The sequence below is a fragment of the Diabrotica undecimpunctata genome, chromosome 3 (assembly GCF_040954645.1).
Source record: "Diabrotica undecimpunctata isolate CICGRU chromosome 3, icDiaUnde3, whole genome shotgun sequence".
In the NCBI taxonomy this organism is placed as follows: Eukaryota; Metazoa; Arthropoda; class Insecta; order Coleoptera; family Chrysomelidae; genus Diabrotica; species Diabrotica undecimpunctata.
The window spans coordinates 46599088-46619037 of NC_092805.1; the positions used below are offsets into that span (position 1 = coordinate 46599088).

Consider the following 19950-nt stretch of genomic DNA (forward strand, 5'->3'; position numbering starts at 1 on the left):
TCTAGTAACCATTGTTCCTGTAAGCTGTTTTTTTCGTCGACGATCAACTTCAGAACTAGTGTATTGCACTAAAATTCGTGTTATTAATCGTTTGCGTTAACGACCAGGCCTCGTCGGAGTTCGATAGACAGTCTCAATCGTTTCTAAGTCAGGTGAGAAAATAATTGCGGCTATTTTCTCGGGGGAAGGACAAATATCATTAATTGGTGCAATTGGGAAACCGCAAAAAATGTCGGCGTAATTGCCTGTGAGTTCGTCAATGAAAGCATGCATTAGAATGTAAGGAATGTCAATTTTTTTGTATATTGGCTTCCAGATTCGTACGTCACCTAAGAAACAGCAGGAACTTTTTAGAGTTTCTTGGGTGTTTGAGTGGGGAACGTTGCTGGTTTTGAGAGTAAAGTTACTGTTGAGAGTGTTTATTTTCTCGATAATTGTTGCAACATTTGAGAAGTTATGGATTTTACGACATGAGAATCTCTAGAATTCTGGGTTCGGTTATGAGCAGTTTACGTTTCTGATGTTCTTTAAGGAAGCAGTATAAGTTTGACTTATAGTCCATACTAAATAGAATGAAGATTTTATAAGTATATATGAGTCTTTGTTTGTGTTCGTCCGATGTTCCACGTAAATGGTTTAAGGAGAAGGGCCCGATTTCTAACCCTACCTAAAGTTGCCTTTAGATCAGGTTCCCGGTTGGGTATCTTAGTGAAAAGGACACCCAAATAGGAAGCTGTTGGATGGTTATTGAGCCTTTCTCCCATCAAATTCAGGGCGAATCGATCGTCATCACGAGTGATGACTCTTAGTGATTCTTAGTGATGTATATAGGCTGCGAAACACAACTAATGCTTTTGCAACATTAAGTATAACTCTTCTTCTATTGCACCATGCTGCGACGGCGGGAAATACAGATTGAGCTTTTATGAAAGTTCTCTTAGGAAAGTAGTGAAGTAGTTCTCTCGCTGTTGTAAAAAGTGCAGTATCGTCTGCGTATAGAAACAGCTGTGTACCTAGGATGTTAAGTTTTGAAATGTTGCTGCTGTATATTATATACATACTCTAGTCCACAAGCACTACCCTTTTATTTCAGTATTGAGCTACCCCTACTCCTATTTCCTACAAGCATAATTAATGCGTTTCGTCTGGTAGGATAGTTTTTTTATACATGTCCAGTAAAGGTGGATTGAACTTTCAATATTGGATTTTTTTAAATTTTTAGTAAAATATTTATTATTGTTTAGGCTTTGCAACAAGAATCGACAGAATTTTACTTGACTTATATAATTGACACAAATCTTAAAGTTTTGAAGGTTTTGATGACGTTTTGATGACTTAAGTATATGACGTCGTGATATATGTCGTCGTAGTCTGAATCTGTTTTTAATTTGTAACATTGATATAGCAACCCATAGATTTTGTAGTCGATCGATAGTGTATGTTTCGAGAAATAAATCGCAAAACCCTGAACCAAATCCCAAGTGTATTAGCGTCAATTTTGAGACACCCGGTATATTTATTAAAGTTCGCTCATCTAAACACATTCAGTTAATACTATCATAAAATTTTGCAACTTCTAATAACATTAAAATGTTTATATTAACCACAACTACTTAATTAGAAAATGACATTACTTATTTTTGTAGTTCCTCATACTAACATGATCTCATAAGAAATAATTAATCTTCTTAAGCAATTAACATATTTTACTAAAATGTATAAGCATTATATTAATCTTCTTCTTCTAAGTAAGCCAATTTTCTGTTTTTTACGGTGTTAATAATTTCTTTGTCTTTTCTTAGCCTCTGGAGAATAGTTATGTTACTTGTGTGGTGTATATATGAGACCCTCAACATACGTCGGTAGCACCACATTTCAAATGTCTCTAATCGTTTTATGGGATCTTCTGTAAGGCTCCAGCTTTCTACTCCATAGAGGAGGACACTAAAGACGTAACATCTAAGAATTCTTATGCGTATATTGATACTTAAAGATAAGTTGCAGAGAATCTTCCTAAGGCTGTTGAAAGAGCTTCTGGCTTTTTTAATACGAGTTTTTATTTCCTAGCTTTGATCCCAAGTATCCCTTAATATTGCAGCCCAAATAGCATATTTTTGCACTCTTTCTAATGTGTATCGTTAATTGTAATTTGGGCGTTTATGCCGGTGTTCTTACTAATGATCATTATTTTTGTCTTCTTGTAATTGAGTTTTAGGCCGTATTTGTTACATACTTCTTCAACGTTATCCATCATCCTTTGGAGCCCCTGCGCACTATCTGCCAGCAACATTGTATCGTCTGCATATCTAATGTTGTTTATAAGTTGGCCATTTACAGCAATCCCATCTTCTGATTCGTCCAAGGCCTCTCTAAAGATGTTTTCAGAGTATATGTTAAATAATGCCGGTGACAATATGCAATCCTGTCTAACTCCTTTTTCGACTGTGAAAATCTCGGACAGTTCATTTTCTAATCGTACTGTTGCTTTTTGTTTGAGATATAAGTTTGAGATCAGTCTTATATCCTTACCATCAAGTCCTGATGTTTTTAGAATATCGATTAGTTTCCCATGTGGGACTTTATCAAATTCCTTCTCGAAATCAACGAAACATGCATACACATCGCAGTTGACATCCCTGGCTCTCTGTATTAGAACTTGCAAACTAAAAAGTGCTTCCCTCGTTCCAAGTCCTGCTCTGAATCCAAATTGAACTTCACTTAGGTGTTCTTCTAATTTGGTGTATATGCGCGAGTGAATGAAAGTCAGGAGTACTTTAAGTACATGGCTAATTAAACTAATTAATCTATGTTCTTCACATTTTCTAGCGTTGGCTTTTTTAGGAAGTGGAATGAATATTGATAGTAGCCAGTCTTTTGGTAAGTAACCAGTCTCATAGATGTTGAATAGCTTCGTAAGAGCTGTGATTTGGTGTGCTCTAATAGCTTTAAAATTTCACCATGCACCTCATCAGGTCCTGGTGATTTCCCATCTTTAATCCGATTAATGGCCATAGTTATTTCTTCGTTTGTTATTTCTGGACCGTAGGGATTGTTTATTTCAGTCGGACTTCGTGCTGCATCTTTGAATAATTCTTGCATATATTCTTTCCATCTTCGTAACTTATCTTCAATGGTAGTCAAAATTTGACCTTTAATGTCTACAACTATGCCTGTACTGCGTTGTTTTCTGGTATTCTGTACCTCTTTAAATTTTTTGTGCATATGGAAATCGTCATGTTTGCTTTGTAGTGTTTCAACTTTCATACATTTCTCCCTCAGACATGCTTCTTTTGCTCCTTTTATCTCTTTTAGTATAGTCTTATAGAACTTTTTGTATTCGTTGTCATTTCTACCTTTTAATTTTCTTCGCTCTTCCATCGTCTGCAATATTTTATTTGTCATATTAATCTATTAATCTATAAATGCTAGATGTAATAAGATATACAGATGACCCAATAATAGTGTTACAATAGATAATGACGCCTCATATGACTCAAACCTGTAAACATATTTATTACTAATATCTTTTCTATTCTAGTTATTTCTGGCCTTAGTTGAAAGACCTGTCTACTTGAATTTGGATGAGTCACCCGCAATTTGAAATTTCCAGAAGCAGGCCAAATAAAACCAGTATGAGCGACCTTCTGGGCTCTTCGATGAATCGCGGCAATTCCGGAACTAACGGAAATTTATATTTAAAGAGGAATTTTGTTGTAAACAGGACAGATAGTTTTTGAACACCGCGTAGTTTTTAGATTGTAACGCACGTAGATAAATTATATAATTCTTAGTGTAAATAAATTAGTTATGTTGTACAAATAAAGACTGTAAATAAACTTATAAGTGTTATAAGTGTAGAACCTTTAATAATAAATAAAAACAATAAATTAGAATAATAAAAACATTACAATAGTTAGTGATACCTTCGATATCTTGAAACATCTAGGAATGAATAGAACATGATTTAAATACAAGACAATCAGCATTGATACTGAGAATTAAAAATATGTAGCACATAATTATATCCTTTCATTAATAACTATTCGAAAATGCATGTAAGCACTAATAGGCAATAAATTACCAATTGGTACTCTCTCCACTGGCGCTACAGCCCAAGTGAGGCTATTGCCTTGCGTGGCATTCAACTCCAAGCACCTCTTTCCTCTGCTGCTATCCTCTAGGTATCCACGGATCTTACTTCGTCTACACACCTCTTTCTTAGTCTTCCCACTGATCGACGTCCCACTACAGTTTCACTGAGCAGTCTACTAGGTGTTTTGGTAATATTCGTTCTTATAAGAATGGATGTACCTACCCAGCGCAATCTTTGTATTTTTTTATAATTTGCTATAGAGGTTTTTATGTAATATTGATATAACTACTCGTGGTTGAACCTTATTGTCTACATATTATTGTCACAAATACGTCCCAATATCCTCCATAAAGTTCTGTAATAGTTAATATGGTTTATTGTTTTTTCTGTCATGATCCATGTTTCTGCACCATATGTGGTTATTGGTCGCATGATAGCTTTATGTATTTTGGACTTATGGATTTTTTGGATCCAAATACCTGCGACAGAGAGAACTCGACTCTGTTAGCAAGCATTATCCTTCTCCGTATTTCCTCCTGCGCGCTGCCGTCCTTAGTTATCTGTACTCCCAGGTCCTTATATGAGCAGTTTTACAACTTCAATATTTGCGTCATCTATTATTTAATTTTTCAAGAGTTATATCCTTAGATATATTAGGGCTTTATTTATAATGTGGATGACTAAATTCATTTCTTTCGCATTTTCTTCAAGTTCCATGTTCTGTAATGTCTCTCATGGTTTGGTCCATCAAGTTTACGTTGTCTGCGTCTATTGCAATGTATTTAGACTTATTAAACAATATATTTTTGGGTTTATAGACATTTTTTTTTATAAAATATTCCATACATATATGAAATAGAGTCAACGTCAGCCTATCTTTCTATTTTATCTCTTTAATTACCTGGAAGAGGTCTGTCACTTTCTAATTGCAAGAGAAACTGGTATTAGTGTTAGAACTTTACGAAATATTTTAAAAAGAAACAAATATCATTGCTATAAATTGCAAATAATTTTCCCTGCTGATTATGAACGACGAATGTTGTTTTGTGACGACATGATTGAACGCACTAATCGTGAAGAGGATTTCATGAAAAAAATCTTATTTACAGATGAGTCTTCTTTTTTTTTTTAACTAGTCATCTTAATCCATTAGTTACTTTAGAGTACTCTAGAGAAAATAGGCACATAAGTGTTCCATAAAAAACACAATACCGTCAAAAAGTCAACGTCTGCGCTGGTATTTTAGGTGACAACGTAATTGGCTCTGTTTTATTGTGGGCACTTTGTGAATACCTAGATTTGTGTCATCATAAATACCTAGATCTCCTGATAAATTACATAATTTCAGCAGTTCGAGCATTATCTAATAATGTGGATGAAATTTGGTTGCAGAAAGACGGCTGACCACGGGAGGTGTTAGATTTTTTAATCTTTACGTTTCCAAATAGAGTTATTAATACAACCGATACTATAAAAATGCCATCGCGCTCTCCTGATCCTGCACTTTTGGACTTTTCAGGAATACCTGAAGGCAATTATACAATAGATTGGGGTACTTCCTGGCTAAACGTAGTGGACTTTTTGAAAAAATTGTTTTAATTTATGACGTTAAGAATTTATTATTTTATATTTTATGAATTGAGATTAAAGAGACTTTTGATTGAATCTGCTTTTAAATCTTGTAATCACATCGTCGAAATATTTTCCCAGACCATCTAAAAAATAAAATTTGTTTCGGCAAGAATGAACATACAAGTCTGCCCATAGAGCCACTATGTGCAGACTATAGAGCACATTCAAAAACTCAGTGGCTGTCTTTGATGCCTTTAATAGAATGAATTTTAAAACCATTTGATGCTATAAAGGGTTTCTTTATAAACGATAAAAAAGCTCCAAACATTTTATTAAGATTTTTTTAATAATCCTTTAACACGTTCAGCTCCGTCCCTTTTTTAAGGGAAAACAGTGGGCCACTGTTAATACTTGTGTAAAACACTTAATTTTTAAGGTGCACATTAAAAAGTCATTTATAATAAATATGGGTATAAAAAATTAATTTGGTCACAAAAAAACTCACCGCGTGAGTCGCGTTGGTGGCCACAGGGCAGAAAATGTTCCGGTTGAACTTAAAAAAAAACAATAATCTGATTGAGAAAAAATATAATTATGAACCTAGATAACTAACATAAGTAATTAATAAATGGCAGCAACATCAAGAAAACAAACTTATTACCTAATTTTCAATTTCTTCATGAAAACGTCTAAAACAATTTTCTAAGCATAATCCCGGATGTTCAGGGCACTCCGCACAATAAAACAATGAGTCCTTTCTTTCTTTTTTAGTTTGCCAGCAATATTTACACCGTCGTCGTTTTGTAATACCATTAGCTGATTTAGGGCAATGGGATGGCAAATGAAACATCAAATTTTTCTTGACTTGAGGGAATTTTGGGTTTGGTTCCAAACGACTATCAATCACCGACAATCGAAAGTCGTACAATGACATTTTTGTATAAGAATTATTATAGAAATAGCATGCATTGATTAGCATAATTTGAAAAATATGTATGCCTATTATTTTGTACCACCTCATAGTTTTGTGTTCGCAACTATATTAATGTCAATGCCACCTTTGTTTTTGTTATATTCAGCGACTAAACGCGGGGCTTTTCTTTATCAATTCCTTTCCTAGATATTGTAGGAACCATTTCATGACCAAATTCGGAAGAGATCATTAAAATATCTCGCTGATCTTTCAATTTACACACTCATATCCCTTTATTATTGTAAGCACTCACCAGTTCATTTTGTTTTAATTTCGAGGAACAACTTCGTGTGGATTTTTCGCTCTTCCTGTTCTCAATTTTTTTGTAAAATTTTAACCGAAAGTAGTTTTTTACACAATGGAACAATATTATAAAAATTATCCATATATAAGGAGTGACCAACATATGGCTCCACTATAAACTAGTATGCATTGAATCATTCCGGTACATTCTGCCAAAGTATACAGTTTGACACCATATTTGCATCGTTTGCCCTTGAGAAATTGACGAAAACTAAGTCTTCCTCTCCATAAAATCATAGATTCGTCCAGGGCTAATTTTCTTTCTGGATGATAAAGATTCTCCATTTTATTATTAAAACAATCTAACAATGGAGATATCTTGGCAAGTCTGGACTGGTTATTCTCACTATTATTGTTAAAATGTGAAAAACGCAAAATTATCATAAAACGATTTTGGCTCATGTATTGTCCAAACACTGGTATACTAAATAAATAATTTTTCTTTCAATAATCATTCATACGATTAATTTTAATGGTTCCCATGTGAAACAACAAACCAAGAAAAATTTTAAATTCTTCTACAGTTATATCCTTCCAAGCTGCAATTCAACTTTTCTCAGATTTACTTTGAGAAATAATATCAATGGCATATAAATTGCTATTTTGAATAATCACGTCATAGAATAATTCACATGCCAATAAATTGAAGTAATCAATCGAATTGCTGCCACTCACATTAATTTTCAATCCTGGTATTGCTGTAAATGTAGCACTGTAGGATGTTGAACCACTGAAGACCATTCAATAATATTTTGAGACTCATCATCACCATCATCATCTTCAGATTCTTCTTGTCTAGAATAAGGATCGTCTGTCCGATTATCTTCATCACAATAATATATGTAATAATTCATCATCTAAGATTGGCTGAGAAGTTCCCCACCTACCTCGTTTAGAAGTCGAAGGTTGGCAATATTCATCACTCATTTTAAAAATAATTTAAAATTGAAGTATTTAGCAAAACACGTTCAATTACTCACAGTAAAACCAAAAGACATCCAATACCGAAGACGTAGAAAATATTACTGAATGCATAGCAAAATAAACCGATGGGATTGGATTATGATAATACAATAAATTATTGGAAATGCAATATAATCTAAATACATCTGGTGATTCTTTCAAAGCTTACCGATGCTTTTACTTTTATTACTTTACAACCTTTTCTTACAGCTAATTTTGTCGTTTTCGAGCACGTCTAGCTTGAATATTTGAAAAGTAAGCAATGAAATTGAGGATTTCATTATTTTATCATCCAATTTATCAATGGGACAGAAGATATTTGTTATAATTTGTGAAAAATCCGCCGGGATAACATTTATACATTGTTATATACTATAAATAAAGTTTAACATCAAAATTCGAAAACCAAATACAAACTCCAGTATAAAGCAGTGTTTCCAAGCGGCCAGCAGATAGTTGTTATAATTCGTGAAAAATCCGCTGAGATAACGTTCATATATTGTCATATAGTCAAAGACCGCGCGACTCGCGTTGGTGGCCTCTGAGGCTATATTCACTGAACACGACAGTCGCGTTGTCGGACCTGAACGTGTCAAGTAACCTATGGTTTGTCCATAGCCAATTCGATATTTTTCAGCAAGGAATTAAAAATATTGAAGGAAGTACAAAAAATTTTATGAAATTTAATGATGTATTGATAAATCTACTTTCACAGATTTGACCCGAAGAAAAGAGGAACAGGTTTTATCATTGAATGTAAAATTCATTCTTAAGCGTGGCGGTATTAACAAGACGAAATTAACTTCAGAACTGAAGTTAATGACTTTTATGAAACCTGCATACAGTATCTTGAAGATGGAGTGTACCGTTCTCTAAAACCCTCTCTAACTCCTTCTAGCTGCAGGGTATTATTTCCAAACCCTCCTTGTTCCGTTTTTTCAAGTTTATAATTTTTTCACCCTGTATTACAGGCGCCGAGCAGTGTGGACTCAATACATCGCGAATCTCGGAAGAAGCAATAATTTACCTTATTTGTTAGTTTTTACTTCTTAATAATAGGACAGGTCTTGTTTTTTTCGGAGACTTGTCATTTTAGTTTTATTGTTTCACATGAAACATTTTAGGACTTTCTTTATTATCTGTTTGGTTTTTTTAGAACGGCTCCAGGTAAGAAAAGTGTACAGAGTTGGATTCATGATTTTTCATTACAAACATGTGGTTACATGTTATTCTCTCGGACATACAAGTCTTAATGCCCTTGTCAGATAATTTTTTCCATACCTATATATATATATATATATATATATATATATATATATATATATATATATATATATATACTTATATATTTACATAAAAATTAAATAAACATAAAATATGTCGCTGCTCATATTATTAGACTCACTTAGCAAATTCTGGTTTTCTTTATTTTATAATCAACTATAGTTATAAATATATTAGCTATATATAACAGGATGACATAAATGATGGTACTATCCTTTTTGTATATTTATTAAACAAAAAAATTTAAACTCTCATATAATTTTACTACAGTATTAATATCTTGTTAAGTCGTCCTTGCTTTGCAGCTACTCTTCTAGGCATGCTACTTATGCATCTTGCTTTCTTTAAATGCATCTGCATTTCTTTTAAATAGTCATTATGGTTCTAATGAAAAATAATTCTTTCTATTAATTAAACCTTGTGTGTTATTACTTCCTAGGCCAAGTTTCTTTTTAGGCACTCTCAGACGTTTTCGATGGGGGTGGTGTCTGGCGAATTGCTGGGCCATAGTAATACAGGAATTTCTTGCCCTATCAAAAAACTTTTATTAATATTAGCGGTGTGGCAAGGCGCGCCATTCTGCATAAAAACCATTCTTGCGACCATTACCAAGCCATTCGTTTATTGGTGGAAGCAATCTTGTCTGTAAAGGTCTTATATATTTGTCTTGTTACATGGTTTCTTTTACCAATATAAACGTCCCATTCCTTTGCCAGGCGTTTGACAGGGTTCGCCTGGGAGACATTCTAAATATATTAATAGAAAATAAAACGCCGACCAACATAACAAAGATAGTCCATAACCTAAATAACAACAATGTAACCAAAGTTAGAGCAGGAGACCAATTCACTGAAAATATTCTAACACCGGGAGGAATTAGACAAGGCGACAGTTTAAGTCCCTTCTTGTTTAACCTACTCATGGGCAAAATTATAAACAAAGTAACATCTCTCAATCTCGGATACAGAATGGGCAACAAAAGAATTGGTATGGTGTGTGACGCAGATGATGCAAAAATTATTGCCGAATCAGATGATCTTCAGAGACAGCTCTTTGAGTTCTTTCAAATAAGCCGCCAACTAAATATGACTATTTCTACCAACAAAACTAAATGTATGACAATAGCAAAAAAGATCTGCTCAGATGTAAGTTACTGGTTGAGAACAACCCCATAGAACAGGTGATGCAATTCAGATATCTGGGCATAGATATATCAAGCAGACACAACCCAGTAAAGGACATAAGAAGTCAGATCAACAAAGCATCCGCATTGTCGGGATGTCTGCGGAAGATAGTCTGGTCAAATCCGTATACGCGCACATATAGTAAAATTAGAATCTACAGGACTTGCATACGACAGATCATGACATATGGCATAGAAGTGCGCGAAAATACCAACAAAATGAAACAGATGCTAAGGGTTGCCGAGATGAAAACTCTAAGAACAATAGTGGGCAAACAAGAAGAGACAGGGTGAGAAATACAAACGTTAGAGAGCAGTGCAAAATTCAAGATATTGTAAGATGGGGAAGGCAGCGTAAAAGGATGTGGTACAGTAATGTACCACATGATGTAAGACGAATGGATGTGAATAGACTCCCAAAAATTGCCCTAGAAAACAACCCGCTCGGTTCAAGACCTCCAGAAAGACCACCTAAAGATGGAGGGATAGTTGGCAATCTACCTCCCAGGAATTTAACCAGAGGCAGCTTCAGAATTAGACAGATCGAAAGATCTGCAAGAAGTAGAAGATAACATTACTTAAAAATAATATCAACATTTACCGCTGCAATGTTAACAAAATTTAAACACCAATCCCTAAATTAAGTTAAAAACTAAAGTTGGAAAAACTCAAGTTACTGCACATTTTTAGCTTCTTGTATTGCAGTCTCTCAAATTTTGCACCACAAGTTCTGCCCCATTTTTAACCAATTTATATAGCATGATTTTTCACTTAGTGATATAAAACCCATTCAGTAGCTCGGTATCACTGTAAAGACACTTTTAAGGCGCTTGATATTCAAGAAAAAACTGGGTGTCTAATAATTTGAGCTGAGAATCAGGAAAACTCTCATCAGGAAGACTTAATAAGCTGGTAGCGACCTCTATATGAAGCAACAAAAAATCAGTAGATTTCTCTTCGATAGCGAATTAGGTAACTGTGAACCCAAACTTGATGGAAACTATTGGACGATGTTAGGAATAACCTTTTTTTCCGACAATACATTTTCAATTTACAATGCAAAACACCATCTTTGGACTCTTTAGGTAGAGAAAAGACGTAGTTAACATGAAAATAAACGATTGCATTTTTTTTTAAGTCGAGCTCTACCATTCTTCTGCATGTGTTTCGACGTTTTACATCTGATCAAGAAGCCTTGTGGTAGCTTGAATTAAACTCAAATGCTGTTGATCTATATATCGACGTAATGGCGCACTGAACATATATAACTCTTGAAGATATTATTTGTCGAAATTAACCTAAATTGAGAGACATAATTAATAAAAAGTTCAATAAAAACCACCTGTAATATTACTATAATAAATACGTATTTCTTATTCTGATGCTGAAGTTAAATTAATTGATGAACGGAATTTTTTACAACCATGTTTGTACATTTCTAAGTGACACTTATAATGATTTAGAAGATAATGATAATTTTTTGAACACACATAATTTATTTAATAAGATTGTATCGCCTAAAACAAAATAAATTTCAGCAAATAGACATTAGGAACACCGAAAAAACTAAAACTAAAACTAAAAATTGCAGTGAAGTGTAATTTCACTTTCATGATCATATGCGTCAATTAAGTAGCTCAAATGTTATGTCGCCAGTCCTAAGCTCAGAGAAAGACGGAAATCTATTGAGTCAGAGTAGTATCTTACAGGCAGTAAAAAAACAAGCTCATAGTACCAGAAGCCTGCTCCTCAATAGAATTTATTTATTTATTATAAGACAAGTAAGAAAACAACCTACGACATGCAAAAAAAAGCTATTCTGCGCGTAACTACATGGAATATAAAATTCTTAATTAATGAAGAAACGGAATAAAACAACATAACTAAACAAACTTTAGTTGACAAACGAAGACACTGTTACAGAATCCTACAAAGCAAAATTCATTCAAACTACAAAAAAGTAATAAATTTGTCCGATTTTCTTTAAATCATTTTTTTTTTTCAATTTCTTTTGATTTTTTTCATTTATTCACTTATCTTTTAATTTTATTATTTTTATTCTAAAAATAGTTGGTAACCAACTTATCCATTTTTTATTACTAAATATTTTGTCATAATCTAAATTCCAATTTTTATTTTTACTTAGTATTCTAATTCCTTTATTCAGGCTCATTATGATTTATGATTTGGAACAAAAAAATTCTATGCCACACTTCTCAGCCTACAAAGTATATCTGTCAGTTGGCAACTCTGCTCTGTCATGTCACTTCAATTCAGTAGAGGTTGATTATTTTTTATAGAATGTCTTTTGCTTATTTTAGCTCAATTTTCAGTTGAAAATTCATTTATATTTTTAAATCTTTTCTGGAGTGAGTACATTTCTAGTTGATCAATTTTTTTATATCTGTCTTCTATAATTTCGTATTTGACTTTATATACATATCTAATATCTTCTAATCTAATATCAAATATAAATATCTTAACTAATTCATTTAATAATAATTATATTAATTTTATCCTGGCAATTTGCTATTTTCTATTAAATATTGTAATTATTTTCAATCTTAATATGGCAAGGACCTATTTTAAAACATATGCAGTCTCTAACTCAAGATTTCTTATTTTAGGTTTTTTTTGCCTAAATAAATTTTTCCTGTTCCCCTTGTTAGGTAGAACTTCCTGAAAACCTCATGATTCACTATAGAGAGAGCTGACAACTGAAGCAGCATAGCAGATTTGCAGAACTAATAGCTGCTTAGAACCACAACGGGTTCGATTCCGACATCTCCACCAACCTGAAAGCTACTCATCAGTAAGTTATCCTGTGAGGCCAACATCAGAAGCCATCCGCAAGTCAACCACATAAAGCCATAAGTATCACTTAAAAATCTTTTTTGTAAAGCTTTAGACAAGATTTTCTTTGATTTTAATTTAATATTAAAATTTCAATCTTACATTTTTTATATATATATATATAATAAACATGATTAGCAGAGATAATTAAACTGTTGAGCTGCTAAGAAGAATAACAGTGGGATGGGCAGTACATGGAAGACTGCGTGATATTTTTAAAGGTGATATACCTATCAGCTTAAAAAGAAGAGCCTTTAATCAGTGTGTCCTGCCTGTCCTTACATATGGCGCAGAGACACTTACCCTAACAAGGATATCTACATGAAAACTACAAGTGACGCAACGTAGAATGGAAAGATCATTGTTAGGCATAACGTTGCGAGATAGAGTAAGAAACGAAGAAATCCGTAGAAAAAGTGGTGTAGAAGACATCATAAAACACATAGCGAAAATTAAATGGAGGTGGGCAGGACACGTCGCTAGAATGAAGGATCATAGGTGGACCAAAAAAATCTTGGAGTGGAGACCGAGAGCGAATAGACGAAACCCGGGAAGACCACCCACAAGATGGACTGACGACATAAAGAGGATTTGTAGCAAGTCGATTGCAGCAGCGCAAGATAGATCTGAATGGAGGTTTTTCGAGGAGGCCTATGTTCAGCAGTGGATGGGCTGATAATGATGATGAATAAACATGATTAGTTAATATCTTGGTTTATTTATCCTAACCAAACTAATTTTTCAGATTTACCTCTAAGATAAGACGTTCTCAGACCTCAAAGACGGAGCTAGAAGAGGCCTAACAATTGGCTCCCAAAGAAAGTTGTGACTTTTATTGTTTTACATTGGCTCCCAACCTTCGGACGTAGTTTATTGTTACTCATTGGCACCCACCGTTTCTGATGGGTCTTTCGATGATTACACATTGGCACCCACCGTTTCTGATCGGTCGCTCAATGGTTACCCATTTGCTACAAACTATTTTAAGCATACGTAGAAACAGCCAACATAATAAGATTATTATACTAAAACTCCTTTTAATGATCCAATAATCAAAATACATAATCAATGATATTTTCGTATCAGACATGACGAAGTCGCACATATATGTATTAAAATTAGTCTAAAACAGAAAAGCTACACATATTTCCTGCTAAAAATAATTTGATGCTACGTATGCATAATGTATTGTGCATATGGATATTTATTTAGCTAGAATTTAGCATTCATTTTAACGAAACAAGCTGCAGATGGATGAAATGCGTGTGATATACGCAACGTTATTAGAGAATTATTACTTCAATGCATTTTGCAAGGTAAAATTAAAGGAAAAGGGGCTCCAGTACGAAAAAGAATATCCTCGCTTGCTAACCTGAGAGCATGGTATAGGAAGACCTAAACACGGCTATTCCGGTTAGCAACCAACAAAGTCATCATAGCCAGAATGATCGCCAACGTTCGGAACGGACAGGCACCCTAAGAAGAAGAATTAGAGAATACAGTATCAGCACATGGGGAGTCTTGTCTCCTTTCTTGTGTAACCTTCTCATGGTTGATTTAACAACGAAAGGCATCATGTCCTGGGTTATTAAGATGACCTATTTATCTCAGCCTATGGCAAATTTGATGACACAGTCAGAGATACAATGTAACAGACTCATACATATCTAAATCTGATGAGTGAAGTTAAGTATCTTAGAGTAACATTAAATTTGAGGCTTAATTAAAATCATCAGATAGAACTAATATCCAATAAACAGTAACTAGGTTAACGGTAGCCAGACGTACTCATGTAAAAATAAAGGGTTTCAAACCAGACATGTTATATTAAATTCATAACATGCTGGTCAAACGAACAATAAATACGAACAAGTTTAAATGTATTATTTCTCGCGACATATCCCTTCATTTGAGCCCAGATTAGTTCTATGGGGTTAAGTTCACAGTGATAAGGTGGTAATCGGAACACTTTAACTCTACGCTTTCTCAATTCTTGCTTTCTCCATTTAATGTTAGATAACGGTTCCTTTAATCCTGAATGGTAACTGGCATTGTACACGACTATTACAGAAACGATCTGTAATTTTTGAAATATAATCAAATGTAAAATTTGAAATAAAATCTAGCAAGCCTTCATCAACAAATTGTTTATCTCCTCCAATATGAGTCTTTCGAGTCGAACTCAGTTTCATTAGTATATTTTCAATAAACTGTCAAAAAATGAGCATTTGTAACCAGTTTATCTTGCCAATTTTTCACAAAATGGGCTTCAGTTATCCATGCTTTATGTTTTAGTTTCCCTTAAATATTACCTCCTCCAACAAATAATTTCTTTTTTCTCTATGAGCACAGATTTTTTATTGGTATTCTCATAAACGAATCCTAATTTACGTAAAGTTTTCGACAATAATTCATTTCTTTTAATGTTTGACAAAGCTTCGTCTTCATTAATGTCTACTAAAAATTTATCAAAAGTAAGAATCTTTTTTTGTAAATTAAATGAATGAACTTTTCTTCGAATCGATTATTTCACAGTACCGTTTATATGGATGGGTTTTCTCCCTGTTGAAGTTTTAGGTGCTTCTGTATTACTTCCACTCTTTCGTTGCTTTAAAAGTCTATAAATATTAAGTAGCTTCTTCAACTCTGGTCATATCTGAACACTTAGAAACTATATGTACAAGAGCATATTGTATATTTAACACAAAGGTTTTCATTGACACGGTTAAATACCACTTTAATTTCACAGCAGTAAAATTAGACCTTTGTGACATTTTTACTGCACAAGTTCATTTGTGTCATTGAACTTTTTATTCTAGAACTAACAATTCTGCGTTTAATAATCACAGGACTTTACAAACACAACCTATTAATCTTAACTAAAATGATTCACAATCTGCGAAACACCTTCTACCGCTTGGAAATTTGAATCCCTTCTAAGAAAGTTGAAATCATATCAATTGGCCCTCTCCTTTTTGGAAATTGTAAATATTTTGTACCTGTAGAGATTACATTTTTATATCACTTGTTGATTAAAATGGCTACAAAATTTAAGACAAGAATTGAAACAAATTGGTATATTTAAAAATTTTAGGTTTTATCTCACGTGCAATGAAATTTGTGCTACCCCTCATTTTCAAATGTAGTACAGAAGCAGAGTATTTTCAAGGAATAAAAAGTTTTATTATAGAACTAACACATTCTACTTCAGCGTCTCTGTAGGAGTGTAAGCGCCTTGTACAATTACCTAATTTACCTCAGAATCTAGCATACATAAGCTTAAATTTTAAATTTTTTGTTGGGGACATGAAAAAAACTTGTAAAATTTTACGATTTGTAAATGAGTAGATTTGATTAATCATGTTAAGGAATTTTTTTGTATGGTTAAAGATAACGTCGGCATATCTGTAGAAAATGAATTGCAACATTTTTTTAACAAAAATCAGGATTTTCTATTTTGGAAGAAGTTGCGAAAGTTCATCAAGGTGATCCTGTACCAGGTCTTGAACTACTGCCTTCCAACATAAACAAGTTTTTAAAATGCTCCAGTAACTTCTGTTGATGTTAAAAGAAGTTTTTCGATTTATAAACATTTATAAACAGACAGAAAGCAAAATATTTTAATTGCGAATTTTAATTCGAATTAATGCGAATTAGTTTGTGAAATTGCCTGTCTATTACAAGCATGTATGATTACTGCATTTCTTAAAACATTGTTATTTTGTATATATAGCTCTTCCGGAAATATACTGACACAACTGTAAAATTTTAAAACATGACTTTATTGTATTGGAGGAATCAAAACTGCATTTTCCACATATTTGTACATCGTCATAACACGAATTTCGTCAAATATATAGAAAATGCAGTTTTAATCCCTTCAATACAATAAAGTCATTTTTCAAAATTTTACAGTCGGTTTATTATACTTAGCCCAGTCTGGTTAAAAAATAGGTCGAAAAATTTTTCGCAGATATCTGAAGCTTTTAAGATATAGGAAGGGGTTACTAGATGACGAATAGATGAAAAAGTACTCGTATTTTTATCTTGCTTTTTTTTAACAATAATTTATGGTCACAATTTGATTTTTTGTCTATAAGTTTTTTCCCTTATATTCTACATAAACAATATTTATGGAAATTTATGGAAATTTTCGGAAATATTTGACAAAAAGCTGATTTTTTGCACTAATTTATAAATTTTATTAATTTTTTTTATTAACAAAATAAAATGTTATTAATACATTTGAACATCGAGGAATTACCGTCTTTTAAATTTGTGCGAAATTTTCCCCTGATCGGTCAAATATATTTAAAAGTTATTTAATATATTTATCCCTTAGGCTAAATATTTAAACTATTGAACTTGCTCTATTATTGATGCTAGACACATTTAGCAAATTTCATAGGATTCTTTAAGACTTAAACTATCTCAGAAGTTAAATGCATATGGCGTTTTCATCGAAATTATTTCCAAAATAAACGTTTGAAAAAGAAGTATGTTTTTTACTTATTAACAATTGTAATAACTTCTATATTTTTCAAGCTACAGACTTGTACGTGCAACTATTGGATAGCTGGTGAAAAACTCATATTAAAAAAAAACCTTCTATGACCAATAGGAACGAAGTTACGGACTATTTTTTAAAAAATCATATCTCCATTGTTTATAAACATTAAGAAGTAAAATTTACACAAATTTTGAATGAAAATCTAAACTTTATATTGTTCTGAAGCTATTTTCTTGTGACATTTTAAAGTAATTACTATTTAAATGGGAATAAGCCACAATTAAAGGTTAAAGTACGTTTATTGACGTTTCAATTTCCAATGTGTGTATTTTGAGAACGATTTCCGAAGTGGAAATTGAAACGTCAATAAACGTACTTTAACCTTTAATTGTGGCTTATTCCCATTTAAATAGTCATTACTCTAAACTTTATATTGAAACTTATAGCTATAAAATTCATCTCCAATTTTTCGAAACGTACAGCCCTTCGAAACGAAGGTACTTTAGAAATATCGGCATAGGAAAGTGGAGGGGATAACTGTTTCAGCTCCGTTTTTTTTTTCGAGATCGGAACTTCAAATTGAAACACGTAGGAAAAATTTACATTATCTCGGCTTCCATTGCAGCTAGAAACCTCTTCTTTTTAATCTGGGGTAGCTCGTCGAAATATAAATAACTACATAGTTTTCATTGGCCGGGAAATATGGGAAACCTCGGAAAAATTGAGTCCATTTGAAGGTCACCGTAAAAACTCTTCTTTTTTAATTTGGCTGGAATAGTCTATCGCAGTATTAATAATGACGACAGAATTTTCACTTCCCTCCCCTCCGGAAATCTCGGAAAATCCCGGAAAATCAACATAATTATAATTAAAATAAGGAATATAATAATATAATGTGTAAACAATTACCTGAAATTTAATTTATAAAATATATAAGTATTGTTACATCATTGATATAAAATAAATTGATTTTCCGGCATTTTCCGAAATTTCCGGGGGGGGGGTGTAAATTATGTCATCATTATTCATATTGCGATAGACTATTCCAGCCAAATTTAAAAAAAAAGTAATTTTTTTTACGGTGAATTTCAAATGACTCAATTTTTCCGAGGTTTCCCATATTTCCCCGTTATTAAAAGAATAGGTTTCTAGCTGCAATGGAAGCCAAGATAATGTATTCAATTTGAAGTTCCGATCTCGAAAAAAAAAACGGAGCTGAAACAGTTATCCCCTTCACTTTCCTATGTCGATATTTCTAAAGTACCTTCGTTTCGAAGGGCTGTAAGTTTCGAAAAATTGGATGAATTTTATAGCTATAAGATTCAATATAAAGTTTAGATTTTCATTCAAAATTTGTGCTAATTTTACTTCTTAATGTTTATAAACAATGGAGATATGATTTTTAAAAAAATAGTCCCTAACTTCGTTCCTAACTAATTGGTCATAGAAGGATTTTTTTAATGTGAGTTTTTTTACCAGCTATCCAATGGTTGTATGTGCAAGTCTGTAGCTTGAAAAATATAGAAGTTATTACAATTGTTTATAAGTAAAAAACATACCACTTTTTCAAACGTTTATTTTGTAAATAATTTCGATGAAAACGCAATATGCATTTAACTTCTGAGATAGTTTAAGTCTTAAAGAACCCTATGAAATTTGCTAAATGTGTCTAGCATCATTAATAGAACCAATTTGATAGTTTAAATATTTAGCCTTAGGGATAAATAAATTAAATAACTTTTGAACTATCTGACCGATCAGGGGGAAATTTAAAAGACGGTAATTCCTCGATGTTCAAATGTAATAATAACATTTTATTATTTTTATAAAAAAATGATAAATACGTAAAATATAACGGAAAAAACATATAGACAAAAAATCAAATTGTGACCATAAATTGTTTAAAAAAAACGCAAGGGAAAAATAAGAGTACTTTTTCATCTATTCGTCATCTAGTAACTCCCACCTATGTCTTAAAAGCTTCAGATATTTGCGAAAGATTTTGCGGTGAAATCGATGATTTTTGCATAACCAGACTGGGCTAACTTCCGAAACAGCGATATTAAAATAAATATATGTCAAAATTGTATTTCAAACTCACCACAGTTTTAATCTATATAAAAAATACGACCTTTTAAATACTAGCAGGAAGGCATTTCAGTTTATTACTATTATTATTTATTGAATTGGTTTTTAAATGAAAAATTTATAAACAA

General features: G+C 32.6%; 1 long non-coding RNA gene across 1 annotated transcript in view; it reads right to left on the reverse strand.

Annotated features, from left to right (window-relative positions):
- Positions 1-1779: 1779 nt before the first annotated feature.
- Positions 1780-19950, reverse strand: part of LOC140435580 (uncharacterized) — a 334868-nt gene continuing 316697 nt past the window's right edge. The window contains exon 3 of the long non-coding RNA XR_011950178.1: positions 1780-1805. This is a non-coding gene — a long non-coding RNA (uncharacterized lncRNA). The remainder of the gene's footprint in view (positions 1806-19950) is intronic.